At 38.6% G+C, this 13,771-nt stretch overlaps 1 protein-coding gene across 1 annotated transcript in view; it reads left to right on the forward strand.

Moving 5' to 3' along the window:
- The window catches only part of LOC117392474 (exostosin-1), a 152,411-nt gene that overhangs the window by 100,089 nt on the left and 38,551 nt on the right, over positions 1 to 13,771 (forward strand). The gene's annotated exons all lie outside the window — the stretch shown is intronic.

Raw genomic sequence — 13,771 nt, forward strand, 5'->3', positions numbered from 1 at the left:
CTCACAGCACAAAGTTTTGGGTTCTATTCCCAGAGTGATCGTTCATGTTTAGTCTCATTACATGAATTTGTACTACAGAACATCAATTTATTACTGATTTATTTACAGCTTGTTTGTGCTTTCTTAATTTTGTTCCTGTTCAAATACAAAATTGTTAAAAAAAATAAAATAAAAAATACAAACTCTTTTCTGGCGACACCATCAATGTCAAAGTCAGAGAAGTGAAAATGATTCAGTGGAATACACAAAGCTGAAATGAGGGCGGAGGCGCAGGGAATGGATTCTCAACAGTGTCTTGGTGGGACCCGCTGCCTACTGTTCGGGCCGTTTGATATACAGCGCTAGCTCATCACGCTGCCGAGCCAGGCAGATGAAAAACGCTGGAGTGTACGCATTTTGATTCTCAAATCAACTGTGTTTTGATTTGGGTTTAGTTACAGCCAGGCGTGACGCAGCCTATTATGTGCTTCATTACTGCGAGAAGAGACAGCGAGCATGGCAGAAATGGAGTAAGCAGAGGAGGACACAAATGTTACTCAAGTATAAAGGTATTGTTAGGCCTACATCAATGAGATAAAGTAAATGTGTTCAAGTTATAATGTGATAATGTGATACTATCCAATTCATTTCACAAGGTTTGTTTATCATTCTGTGAAGAAAGAAGTATAAATATATAACTCCAATAAAGTACTGATAAGAAGTCAATTTATTAAATCCTAACAAAACCTGCTGATATTGTAATACTACTCCACTCTGCTACTACTGTCACTGTACAATATTTTTATATCATTAACCAGCACTACAACTGTGAGTATACACAAATGTTGGACTGAAATTTTATTGTGGGACACATAAACAGTGTGCTCTTGGGAAAGGTTCAAACCACTGTATTTGAATACTTTGTACAACAGCTGGAATCAAAGGGTATTTGGTCTACAACAGATATGGACAGTTGATCCATGTTACTATTGTTGTAGTTGTTACTTTTATAAAATACTTGAGTGATATTCTCTGGTACTCTTAGCGCTTGTACTTGGTTTTATTATCAGTGTTTTGATGTGGATGTAGCTAGCACAAAGCATGACATAGGCTGTTATGTGCTTCATTACTGTCAGTCAGGGGGAGACAGTGAGTGTGTGTCTCCATGGAGAGACTTGTGAAAGCCAAAACATAAAGTTAACCAACCATGTCCAGGTAGTGTATCAAGAAGTTGTATAGTTTTCCTGTGGGCTTGGAAATGTTTTGGACTGGGTAAACAAAACATCAATGATCATAGGCTTTGGTGAGCGGCTAACATCTGTAACTTTGCACAAGAAAGAATTAAAGTAATCATTTTGTATAACGTTCTAGCTTTTCTTGCAGCCAAGATGTGAAAATTACCCTACGTAACTTTTCTGGTGTGCGTGTCTTCCACCTCCTTGGCTTATATCTCCATGAAGACAGTCAGGGAACACCACTAGTTACATTTCACATCTGTGGAGAGGCAATCCAGCTGATAGCAGGTTAGCAGGTGCATGAGGTTTTTTTTAGCAATAACAACACACTAGATCAGGGGTCTGCAACTACTCTCTAAAGAGCTACGTGCAGCTCTTTAAAGCCTCCAATGTGGCTCTTTGCACTTTAATTAAGAGAAAATAAGTTTAGACAAAAGACATTTTTTGGGTATACTTTATTTACACACCAAAGGGTATTCATTCTCTTGAAATTATAATTTCTTATTTATATAATTTTTTACTATTCGTTTGAGCAAATCCTATGCATAATATTGGAAGAAATAATGATAGTTTTGTAGAATAAATATTACACATAGAATGTACCAGATTGCAGAAAATTTCACATAATTTCCTAATTTGGTTTGAAATAGGCCAATGCTGTTACTTCTACACTAGATAGATCATTTTAACTCTGTACTGTGACACATTCAAGTAAGTAGTGCACCACAGTGTGAAATTAGCCATAACGTTTTATTGTGACACTAAAAGATCATAATCAAAGGTTTTGATCAGTTTTCATATGCATGGTAATTTTTATATGTAATTTTGTAGGCTTAAAGATTGTTGGCCTATGTAATAGTAGTAGGCCTAGTCGTAGTAATAGTAACTGTGTTTATGTTTATGACTGTCTGACTTCTGAAATACCTGAGAAGTTATATTTGACTTGAAAACAAAATGTGCTGAAATCCTGTGCTTTTGGTGAACAACAACAAGGTAAAATGTTACTTCTCTCATCTGATCCTTTGTTTCACAAGCTTTTAGTTTGGTTCTTTGTCACCATAGGAACCCAAACTCAGAAATGTGTTTTGCTTTTGTAAATCGTATTTTTTCACATGGAATATTTAGCTAAAAAAATCTACTATTTTAACAATTAAGATCATTGTGTGAATATGAATAGATTTACGCAGTGCCAAAAAGCTCCTCCACGTTTGTTGCTGGAGAGTGGTACGCTGGCATAAGACCAAATGGAGCTCATACTGTGCTTGGATAATATAATGTAATTCATGTGCACTCCAAATCTAACAGCAAACTTAATTTTATACACCAGACAGTCCATTTAAGAATCAAGGAGATCAGGGGTGAGGCCATTATAACTGATAGGACAGGACACAGGTTATATTAAATCTACAATGGAATATACACCTTAAGAGTCAAATGGTGTAAAAATAGTAGCAAAAGTTACTCAGAATCAAGTGAAAGACTACTCGTACTTCAAAATAAGGTAAAAGTACTACAATTACTACAACTATACCTGAAAATGAAGTTGAATTGTGGTTTATTGACGCAATCTGTGGAGGCATTTTATGAGGGATTGAATTCGGATACTGTTCGGAGCATCTTCCCTCAAATCTTATACACAGCTCAATAAACACATTTTGAGAGTTCTTGCCTTCAAAATGACATATCACACCTGTATAAATGTGTTGTTGGAGTGCACATTGGCACCATTGGCAGAACATTGGTAGTAGTTAGCATGTCTCTGTCACACTAAGGAGTTTATTTATTTACTGTCTGTCCAAATTAATGTGTTGATTTTTGGTTATTTATATGATTATACTGCATTTCCTCATTTGACTTGCCAGAATAAAAATATACAACACATTTTGCATATAGACAGCTCATTATTATACTTACCGTAGAGGGTTCATTCATTTCATTAAATTGTATTATAACTATGCATTTAATAATGATAACAATGCCTTACACACTTGGCTTGTCGACGTCTTTCAAAGTGCTCCTCAAGTCATTATTCATTCACTCCACACGCAGCGGTGGTAAGCTACTATTAGAGGGTACACATTTGTTTTAAAGATTTGTTTTGAAGATTTATACTAACAATAAGAAGTGCCTTGCCTAAGAAACAAAGGAGCAATTACAAAGGGTCAGTAGGGAATCAAACCATCAGCACTGTCATTTGTGTGCTTTTACACTGTTGCACAGAAATGCTCATTTTTTGAAATACTATGGAACTCTTTATTTCTAACATGTAACATTTATCCACAAAACACTCTGAAATACAAAAAACAAGCAAACTGGAAGCTACTCTAGCATTAGTGCACAAATAGCACACCACCTGTACGTACATGCAGAGGCCTGAGGAGACAGGACACAAACAGGATGATTTAGGACGCGGCCGGCGCAGAACGTGGCTGTTTAGGAGAGAGGAAAGAGAAAAATGAGTGCAGCCATGTGCGGGACCAGCGGACAGAGGACGAGAAGCACCGCCCATCCATCACACTGTTAAATGGACAAGGGGCACAGGCTAAGTTTAATCAATGTGGACACGTGGGGCTGCTGCAAATTAACACACAACAGCAATTAATCTCCTCTCACCATAGAATTGTTTGGATGTGTTCCGTTAGCCTAGAGATAAAGACAGAATAATGATTTCTTGGCTTCACTCAATCATGTCAAAACAATTTGTCTCCGCAGACCCAGGGGTGTAGTGCTAATGGAGATCAAATTAGCATGCTGGACTTTTTCACTTTGGCAGGTTTTGTAAGACTAAATGTGTAGAGCAGAGATCGTCTCAAACGCGAATTATGTCAATGTGTGATTTGGGTTTAGAAAATTGTGGCTTATTTGATTGTTAAAATGCATCCAGATCTTGTACTGTCGCTAAATAATGGTGAGTGGTTAAACAACAAACTTGGTTTTGATTTGATTGTGATTTAGTGCTTCTTTACTGCAGCTCTATACTCAGACAGTTTCCCCTCCCAGTCCTCCTGTTGGTCAGTCTGTTATGCTCTGAGTGAGGAACAAATGCATTCACCCAATCACAGTGTGAACAGTTGACTAAACAAATAATTTTGTGTCAATTACTGGGTTAAGGTTAAAGTAAATCAAGTAAGTATTGTTACTTTCCAGGCAACCAAATCATTTTATAATCAGTGTTGAGGGGGAAATGCCCCTTTGCTACCACCTTCTGCTGTTTTTTAGAGTCAACAGTTATTGAAACCCTTTTCATAATCATAAATAATCATAAGGCCTTGTACTTGTAACACAGGCTTGCTGAATCCTCTCAAAGTGCTATACTTCATTCGCTCCATACAGTGGTGGTAAGCTACTATTCTAGCCACAGCTGCCCTGTGGCAGACAGATGGAAGTGAGGCTGCCAATCTGTGCAACCACCACCAATCTTAAAACACATTCACCACATTTGTATTACTAAAAGGTGTAAGAACACAATGACTGCACTTGGTCTAAACGGGAATCGATTCTCTGACTGTCATCAGGTTGGTGGACAAGTGCTCTAACCAGTGAGCCACTGTCACCCCAAAACCTCTGTCTGAAACTTTTTTTTACAGATGGCAATTTCTGGAACCCTTTTCATGAATCCAACAGCTTGAACAAGCTTTTACTACTATCAAGTTACTAATTCTATTTTATGTACTCATTGTATGTCTATCTCCTTGTAGCCCTAGACTAGGACTTTAATGTTCTCCCACTCTCCCAGTCCATCACCCCCACTGCTCCACACTGCTACAGGCCAGCCCATTAACACCTGTCTATGGGAAACAAATGGACCAGTCCAGAGCACAAAGAGAAGGTACCATTTCCACTGCTCCTGTGTTCTAGCCGAAACCCAGGAATCCTACGAGTGATTGAGAGACGCTACTTCAATTATGTATAACCCAACAACTTCAATTAAGCATGGTAGCAGCAAAATCAATAGGGACCCAATGATGTCCGGGTTTGTTCATTCGTCACTGTAGTTTGGGTTTGTCTGCGGGCACTATAGTCTGGAGGAGGTATAAATCACTCCACAACCAACAAGACTACATCCCTCCATCTCCGCTACTCAGGGCGTCACTGGCTCAGTTTATCAATAATGACTAATGATAGTGTGATTGAACCTTATAGACCAGCAGCAATTTGAAAGAAGGCTTTGTGGGGGCTAATATCAACAGGGCTAGACAGGAAATTGGAAGTCATGTTGAAATAATTAGAATGTGAAGGGGAGTTAGAAGATGAATTTTGTTTTTGAAAGAGTTGTATTGTTGGGTTATAGTATGTTAAGAAGGCTGTTATGTAGCACTGTATGGTATGAAAAATGTAAATATACTTTGTTATATTAAAGTACACATATAATGCATTCTTGTGGAGCTCCCTCTGCTGTCAGATACAGGAATGAACAATGAGAAATAAACAAATGAATCCATTAGGAAATGTGAATGCTATTCTAATAGAGCCATGCGCTCGTTGTGAAAACAATTTGACCACAGAAAGAGTGTGACGTTGGCTTACTGGCATAGTAGTTTATATTTCATACACCAGTGCCAATACCCAACTCCACATTTGAGTCAGAATCTTAGTAAGGAGTACCTAGCTGGAGAATTAACAAGAGGGTATTATGTAAAGTCAAGTTTTTGAAGCTTTCTACCATGTTATAACGCAGTTCCCTCATCAAAAACATGCCCGAAGAGGTTTTAGTTGCCTCATGCATGTTTGATTAATTTAGTGATCTCTCCCAGGCCCTATTTAAACCCTCCTTATGGTCACAATTCTGTCCAATGTTTAGCCCGCAAGCCTATGTCACTCATGCTCCTGTGTGACAGTTTTCCATAAATATACAAAAGCATGATACAACAAAATACACTACAACTTCACGAACCTGATGTGATGTGCAGTAGTTTCATTAGTAGAAGATACACTGATTGTAATGTGGTCGCAGTCTGAAGGGGGAGAGTTGAGATCTAAATATGTTATGTGCAAGTGTAATCCCTTCTCTTCAAACTACTATGAATGTTTTAGGCGTATGGAGGAACCAAGGCAACCAGTCAAACACAGAATTTCCCCACAACTTCAAGGCCATTACAGCATGACATATTGCAACACAAATTACAGTATATATCACTCATTATTACTGTAAGAAGACAAGTAAACACATCTCATTATTGACACTGGAGGTGGTCTGCTCCATCACTCACATCTATCTCGTTCTATCAAAAGTGAAATCAGCCCAGCCTTGTAATACTAATACTCTGATCACAGATATTTAATACAGTATAGTGCTGCTTCTGTCTCTTATCACAGCCAGCATTTGTGTCTCAGCGTGAAATTTCATATAGCCAACTGTGCCTGTGCATGTTTGTGGGCATTAGCTACCTTTTGTAATGATCAATAATTCAGAAGCAGGAAGACAATGCCTGTTTAGCTCAGATTTCCTGTAAGATTTTTAGTTTTGTGTCAGCTGCTATCTGTAGAACCAGCGAGGACATGGATGTATAGGGGACCAATGGGGACATGACTTTGAATAGGCTGCGTGTCTTCCTCCTCTATAAGGGAGATATGGAGTTGGAACAGTGTGCTGTGTATTAACAAGTATTGATTTGTGGCAGGCTGCTCCAGGGTTCACCTCACAAGTTTATTTTGCAGCGTTTAAGTGTGAATGGTGTGTTGTTTAAGAGCATGCAATATGTATGGGGGTGGTAAAGTATAAAAATATTACTGTAGAGCCCCCTTACCCCCATTAATATACAGTTACTGTATAGGGCCTGCCTGGTAAAATTGACACTTTTCTAAATGCTCTAACCCTTTGGTCCAGGTCGCTTGTGTAGTTCTCAGATTACTGATATTTCTTGGCCATTGTTACCATCTTTTTGACAGTGTTAATGGACAATTTTCTTTTTAAAGAGGGGGTATTATGCAAAATCAACATTTTGGAGCTTTCTAACATGTTATAAAGTTCTTTCATCATCAAAAGCATCCCTGAAGAGGTTTGAGATGTCATCCCTGCATGTTTGAGTGTTTTAGTAATCTCTCCTGGGCCCTATTCAAACCTTCCTCATGGTTAGCAGTACAAGCCTGTACAATGCTCAGCCAACCACCCATGCACGGCCCATTTCATGAAACTATAGCCTACTTTTTCACTGGAATACGTATTTGAGGGGTTTTAAATTTCTTCGAAAATCACTAGTTAAGTATAAATTCAATATAATTTAGAGAAGCACCTTTAATATTTATTACTAGTTTGTGTTTGTATATGGTGCTCCACACCAACTGCACGTCACTTTAAGCATAGCAGTGAGTTTTATCTTACTTTAACCACAGCAAATGTAGACATACTACACCTCTTTAAAAACTTTGAATCCACTCTATTCAGTTGCTAAATTTGTTTTGTCAATTACAATAAGTGATAATGCATACATCAGCAAAGAACTGCAGCACCACATAGCCATGTTAGCATGCTACTATCATAAATATAAGCACTGTGCTGATATCATTTGGGAAATATAAAAACCTTTTAAGAGTCCTAAATATTTTCACAGTTCAGAGCACAGTGCTCAGCTGGCACAGCTGGTATCAGAGGCACAGTGATGAGTACGAGTATTGGCACCTGGTATTGGACCAATGCCCGATACAAGCATGATACAAAGCAGTACACTTCACAAACCTGATGCGATGTGCAGTAATTTCATTAGTGGAGTGCACACATTCTAATAAATTGTTTTAGCAAATATAGCATTGGCAAAACGATACCGGTAACATTTAAGCATTTAAACATTAATTAAGTAAAAATGTAGTACAAAGGCAATAGATGTGTAATACCCCTCTTTAAACAGGTCACTGTGTTGCCCTTAATTTGAGCCTTATATTCAAGTTCAGTGTCATTTTTCCCCCTGTGCATTTGTCTTTACAAAAGTCAAAATATGTCATGAATAGGCTCTACAGTACATGTATTTGTGATGTGTTTAAAATGAGACATTTTCACAAATTCAATTTTGTATTTGTTTAAGAAAAAATTACAGAACTCTCAGTTTTTTTAACATTTAAACAATATTATTGTATATTAATATTATTTTGTTAAGTCCTGCTCCACTGTTTGATGGCCCTGTATCAGGCCTTTGAAGCTGCAAAAACAAACTCAGTCTCATAATTGTGCATTAGTCATATCCAGTCTCCAGTAAAGTGCCACAGCTCAGGGTTTAGTCACATGCTATTACCTATCCACCACCTGCTTCACATGTCTCTTGTTGATACAATGCAGCTGATAATGGCCACTATAAAGCCTGTGTGATTTCTAAATGTCAGCCTCCATAGAAAGGCACCTTTAGCAGCTTTGTTATGTCTTCACTTTGGGGACTAGTGTGTATGTTTTTTTTTTCTTCTTGGGCACAGGGAGCTGCAGGACCACCACGACCCTGAAAGGTCATTGTTGATTGGATAACAGCAGAAAGCTTTTAACTGTTTTGTGTTGGGATGTCGCCCGACGGCCACAGAGCTGCCCCAGCCTCTTGAATGAGATTGGATTCTGCTTAATTCAGTGTGTGGACCCAAGGCAAATACTGCACAGTCGGGTGCATCATTCAAAGAGGGATATTGAAAGAAACTATAAGCACAAGTTGAAAAATGCTACTTTGGAATTAGATGAAGATTAGTGAACACATACAATATCCACCTGAAATGTGTTTGTTGAAATGACTTCAGAAATGAACTTTAATATCATTTGTTGTTTTACCAATGATATTTGGTAACATCTTATAATGACTACACTACTAGCTTAAATTAAGCATAAATACCTGAATAAATAATGAACAAATAGTTTATCAAGAATGACCTAGGCTCAATAACTACTTAAGTAATATCCTAACCCTAACTCCTAACCCCTCCTGAATAATTAAGGCTAATTAAGTGATACTCAATAGTCTACACATTTTTTTTCTTGACCATAAAATATAATACAGGGTGTCCAAAACGTCTCTTTACAATAAAAAAGGTAGTACAAAGGCAATTGATAAGATATCTTAATCAGACTTGTTCTGTTGCACTCAGTGGTTTCCAAAGTTTTTTACCTCATTTAATACACCTCTGTGTGGACGCCATTACTCGCATGAAGCTCATCAAGACGGTACTGGATTTCCTACCATGTTCGCTGTAGCATAGCCTCATCAGTGGTTGCAATTGCATCTGTTAACAGTTGCTTTATTTCAGTAATGTCCAATATCTTTGTTTGATTCACTATATCTTTAAAATAACCACATAGAAAGAAATCCAGAGGTGTGATACCTGGTGAACGTGGTGGCCATCCCTTCTAATCCAATGATCTGGAAATGTTTGATTAAGGAACTCACGAAAAATGCAATGTGATTAAACCACTGAGTACAAATAGAAGAAATCCAATTAATATGTCTTATCAATCGCCTTTGTAATTATAGTTTAAAATAAAAAGACACTTTTTGGACACACATGTATATATTATATGTTATGTTATGTGCTATTGTTGATAAGTTTGACAAACTCAAAAAGTGCACATAGATGTTTATTCATTCCACCTAGTATGGAATAAATACACAAATTTAGATTCACATGACAGAATGGCTAAGAAAAAGAGGAAAACATTTGCCTGGTGAGACTCCTCTAAAATTCCTATAGGCTGCTGTCTTCACAGCGCAATTTCTGGCTGATAACACTGGTGTCTCTCTAACCACTGGCACAAACTGATAAATATGTAAATGTGCGTCTGACTAAACTACGCCACAGTGAAGAACATGTAAATGAAGAGGTTTTTCTGTGAAGTGCTGCCATCTGCCTCCTGTTCCTTTTATGGGACCTGACAGGACGTCCATATTAACAACATTTTCTCCCTTAAAGTGGTTGTAACATAAACTTGTGTGAAAGCTCTTATGGGACTCCTTCAGCTCCCTGATCTCCGCTTGGCCTCGTCCTCCCAGACACCAGAGTTGCACTTTTGGATGTGAAGGTTAAATGTTCAACAGCGGGCAGGGCTGTTTCTCAGCATGGTAGTGAAGCACAGGCAGTTAATTCATTGAGGAATTAGGGCTGTCATAATTTAAAATCTCTATACAAATATAATTTCTCAGCATATTTTTGCTTTTTTCATTCGTTTTGTGATCTACTGCAAACATTCCACTCTAGAACAATAACTTCAAACATATTGTAATGATCTGATATTTTGTGTTTAGCTCAGAGTTGACCTTTTGTTGTTCTTGTAACTGTTTATGTGCCGTTGTTGTTGTTTATGCAACTGCTTCTGTATGTGACACATAGACTGTATAAAGACGTGGACTAAGTGAGTGTGACGTCATCCACAGCGGCTCTAGTCAAATGACGTTTATCAAGGCTAGCCGTTATAGGAGCTAATTTGAAGTCGAGTTTCATATTAGAACTTCTGACCATGAGTATCATAGCAACCAAAGAGTCAATCCGGAAGTTGAAAGTAACGCCCCTTCCTGCCCACATTGTTGGTTTATCAGGGAACGGGAGCTTAGCAACACTGTCAGTCAAACCTGTTGATAACACGGACACAATAGCAAAATAAAAATACTTGCCTCACGTAGAGCGGGTTAATACGAACATTTAAGACCAAAATGACGAGTCTGACAGCAGCAGTTACAGAGAGAGGGACCACAGTTTTCTAATGTAAAGTATGTATAGTAGTAATATAAAGAGTTGATGGAGCCTGAAGCGCACCCTTGCTCATTTCCTATTTACACGCAGCAGGTTAGCTTTGTCCATTTATATATACAGTCTATGATGTGGCACTTGGTTGCTATGTCGACAAGCTGATGTGAAAGTTCTATTGCTCAGTTGCTGGTCTGTTTTAAAGAATGGCTGGAGTGACCGCTGTTGTTTTGCTGTTGTTTTGCTCGTGGGTTACAGCCTACAGTAGCCCTTAGACCAAAACGCTACAATATACAAAGTCAGTTGATGATATCTTGAATAAAAGTTGCCTGGTATCCAGAATGCACACTTCTCCAGTAATTTATCCACATGTGAGTCTGGTCACTGTTGAATCTCCCTGAGTTCAGATGGGCGTAAACCAGGTGGATTAGCCAATAAGAAGCATGTGTGGTCCATCTGTATCAAAACAAATATGGCAGCTTATGAGGAAAAAAGAAAGGAAAAAAATCTCACATACGCTGTACGTGTGAGAATGTTTTATTGTTGTAAACTAATGCTATTGTGTACTGCAATGGTTCATTTCTTATTCACAGCACCTGATAGTGAGCTGTAACCTGAAATGCCTCTATCGCCCTCATTCATTGAACTGGGGCTTTGTCCTGTTGTACAAATATGAATGGAAACATTACTCTGAGCAAGCGCTTCCATTTATTTCCATTGTCTTATAAATTGCACAAGTGAGCAACATTTTAGCCCCGTTTGCTCTTTTTACAAGCGGGGGCTGTTTGTTTCGTCTTCAAGGACAGCCCTGTGTGTGGTTCCCTGCTTCATAATTAATGGCTCTACACAGACCAGAGGCAGAGAGGAGTCAGACCAGAGGGGACTACTCCAGTGTGAGTGTTAGACAAGCACTTCAGCTGTCTCCCTCTGCGCTGTCTCTCCTAAGTCATTATAAAACAAATGTGATCATGTCTGCTTGAGTGTGCATGGAAATTCTTCTTACTGGATATTTATTGGTCTTATTTTTTACAACATCCACCCTTCCGATGGCCCTACAAATGACACGTAACATATTTTGACATAGGCACTACTGTATAATACGTGAAATTAGGTGAAGAGTAGGGAGAGGCATTCAGGTCTTGGATGTTGAGGCATGCATGTTTCCTAACATGTGCTTTGACCTAAGCCCTCCTTGTAGTCTGTTGTTTAAAGTTGTATATTGCAGTAATAAAATGTTCTTTTCTGTCTGTATTTAAGTTTGCAATTTCTAGTTTCAACCACAATCCCAACACTATAAATCCTTATACTTTACAGTTAATTTAAAACTATAATCTTGACCCTTATGGTGATGCTGATGTGATACATATTCACAGCTTTTATTGTTCTCTTTATTGAACCAAAAATGTGAGCAATGTGAGCGTTCATCCCTGAATAGATTTTTTTCTTTAGTTTTATGGGAAACAATGTGTGAATGCCATGATCATTATTGTGAGCAAGTGGTTGCATTTTTTTCCCATTGTCTTATAAATTGCACATGTTAGCAACATTTTAGCCCTGTTTGCTCTTTAAGAAGTGGAGGCTGTTTGTTTCATCTTCATGGACAGCCCTGTGTGCGTGACAAGTTATTTTAACCATTTTACCATAATCTACTTAACGTACCGCATATCCTCCCCTTCTTATTCCCCATTCTCCCGTTCTTAGCCACTCATTAACGTAGCATTTCTTACGGTAATTAATTATTTGTACACTTGAACCCAGTCCCCATCCTCCTCATCACATACATTTGACTTGAACCTCTCCTCCTGACTGTTCTCCGGTTCTGTTGCGGTTGGTTTGACCTTGTCTTTAGGTGACACTGTGGACATCTGACATCTTATTTTCACTCGCGTCTTCCTTTACATCCCTGTGCTCACACGTTTGGCCCATAGTAAGTGATCCTCTCCACATACACACATTACTACGGGCTGTTTGCGGATACACACACATACGCACACATACGCACACATGCCCAGGTGTCTAGCGGGGAGGTTGTGAGCTCAGTTGATCCCCAGACAGATTAGGCTTCAATCTAAAATCTCCTCAGGCCAGCCCCGAGAACATGGCTATTCCCCCCGCACACATATCCACCCCTTTACCTTTGCTATGGAAAAGTCAGAAGTTTGAGGAAAAATGTGCACTGTTCAATGGACATTTAAAGGCTAAGACTATTATGCTGAACTCGGATTTTTTTTTTTGCCATGTTGGAATATTTCTAACCTGGCCAACAAGATGAATTCCTGAGATGAATTCACAAACTCCATTTAAGAATCTACCATTGTCCCAGTGGTTCATACCAATCATGTGACACCAGTTAGCGTGAAATCATGACGTTATAGCTGTATATAAAACTCAACTCAAACTCATTAAAAGCATTTGGATTTACACTTTATCATTTTATTATTACTTTGACGCAATTAGAATTGTATATGGGTATATGGATATGTGAGTGCCTATAATAACCATCTCTGCGTCTATAGTGGCATAAGAAAACAATGGCTATGATACCAACGTTTCACCTTAACCCATAGCAGCCCTGGGACATAGTAAGGGAAAAGCGGCTGCCGATCTCTACCTGCACACTTGTCTCTGCTGTAAACCTTTCATCGCCCTACCCTGGGGTGAAGACAAACATATTAAGGTGTCAAACCTCACCCTTTGACAAGACAGACAAGATCCAGTGCGATTTAAGACCAGTACTACGCGATTTGAGACCAGTACTACCTCCCATGTCCCGATCAAATGGATGTTTTATTAACAAAAAAACAAAAAAAAAAGAAAACTTCTTATCTTTGTGCTGGAGCTTGGGACACATTTGATAGGAGAGATTGTGTGGCAGACTTTAGTAGTAAGCGGCTTGAGTATGTGTGTCTGCT

Source organism: Periophthalmus magnuspinnatus, chromosome 24 (assembly GCF_009829125.3).
Source record: "Periophthalmus magnuspinnatus isolate fPerMag1 chromosome 24, fPerMag1.2.pri, whole genome shotgun sequence".
In the NCBI taxonomy this organism is placed as follows: Eukaryota; Metazoa; Chordata; class Actinopteri; order Gobiiformes; family Gobiidae; genus Periophthalmus; species Periophthalmus magnuspinnatus.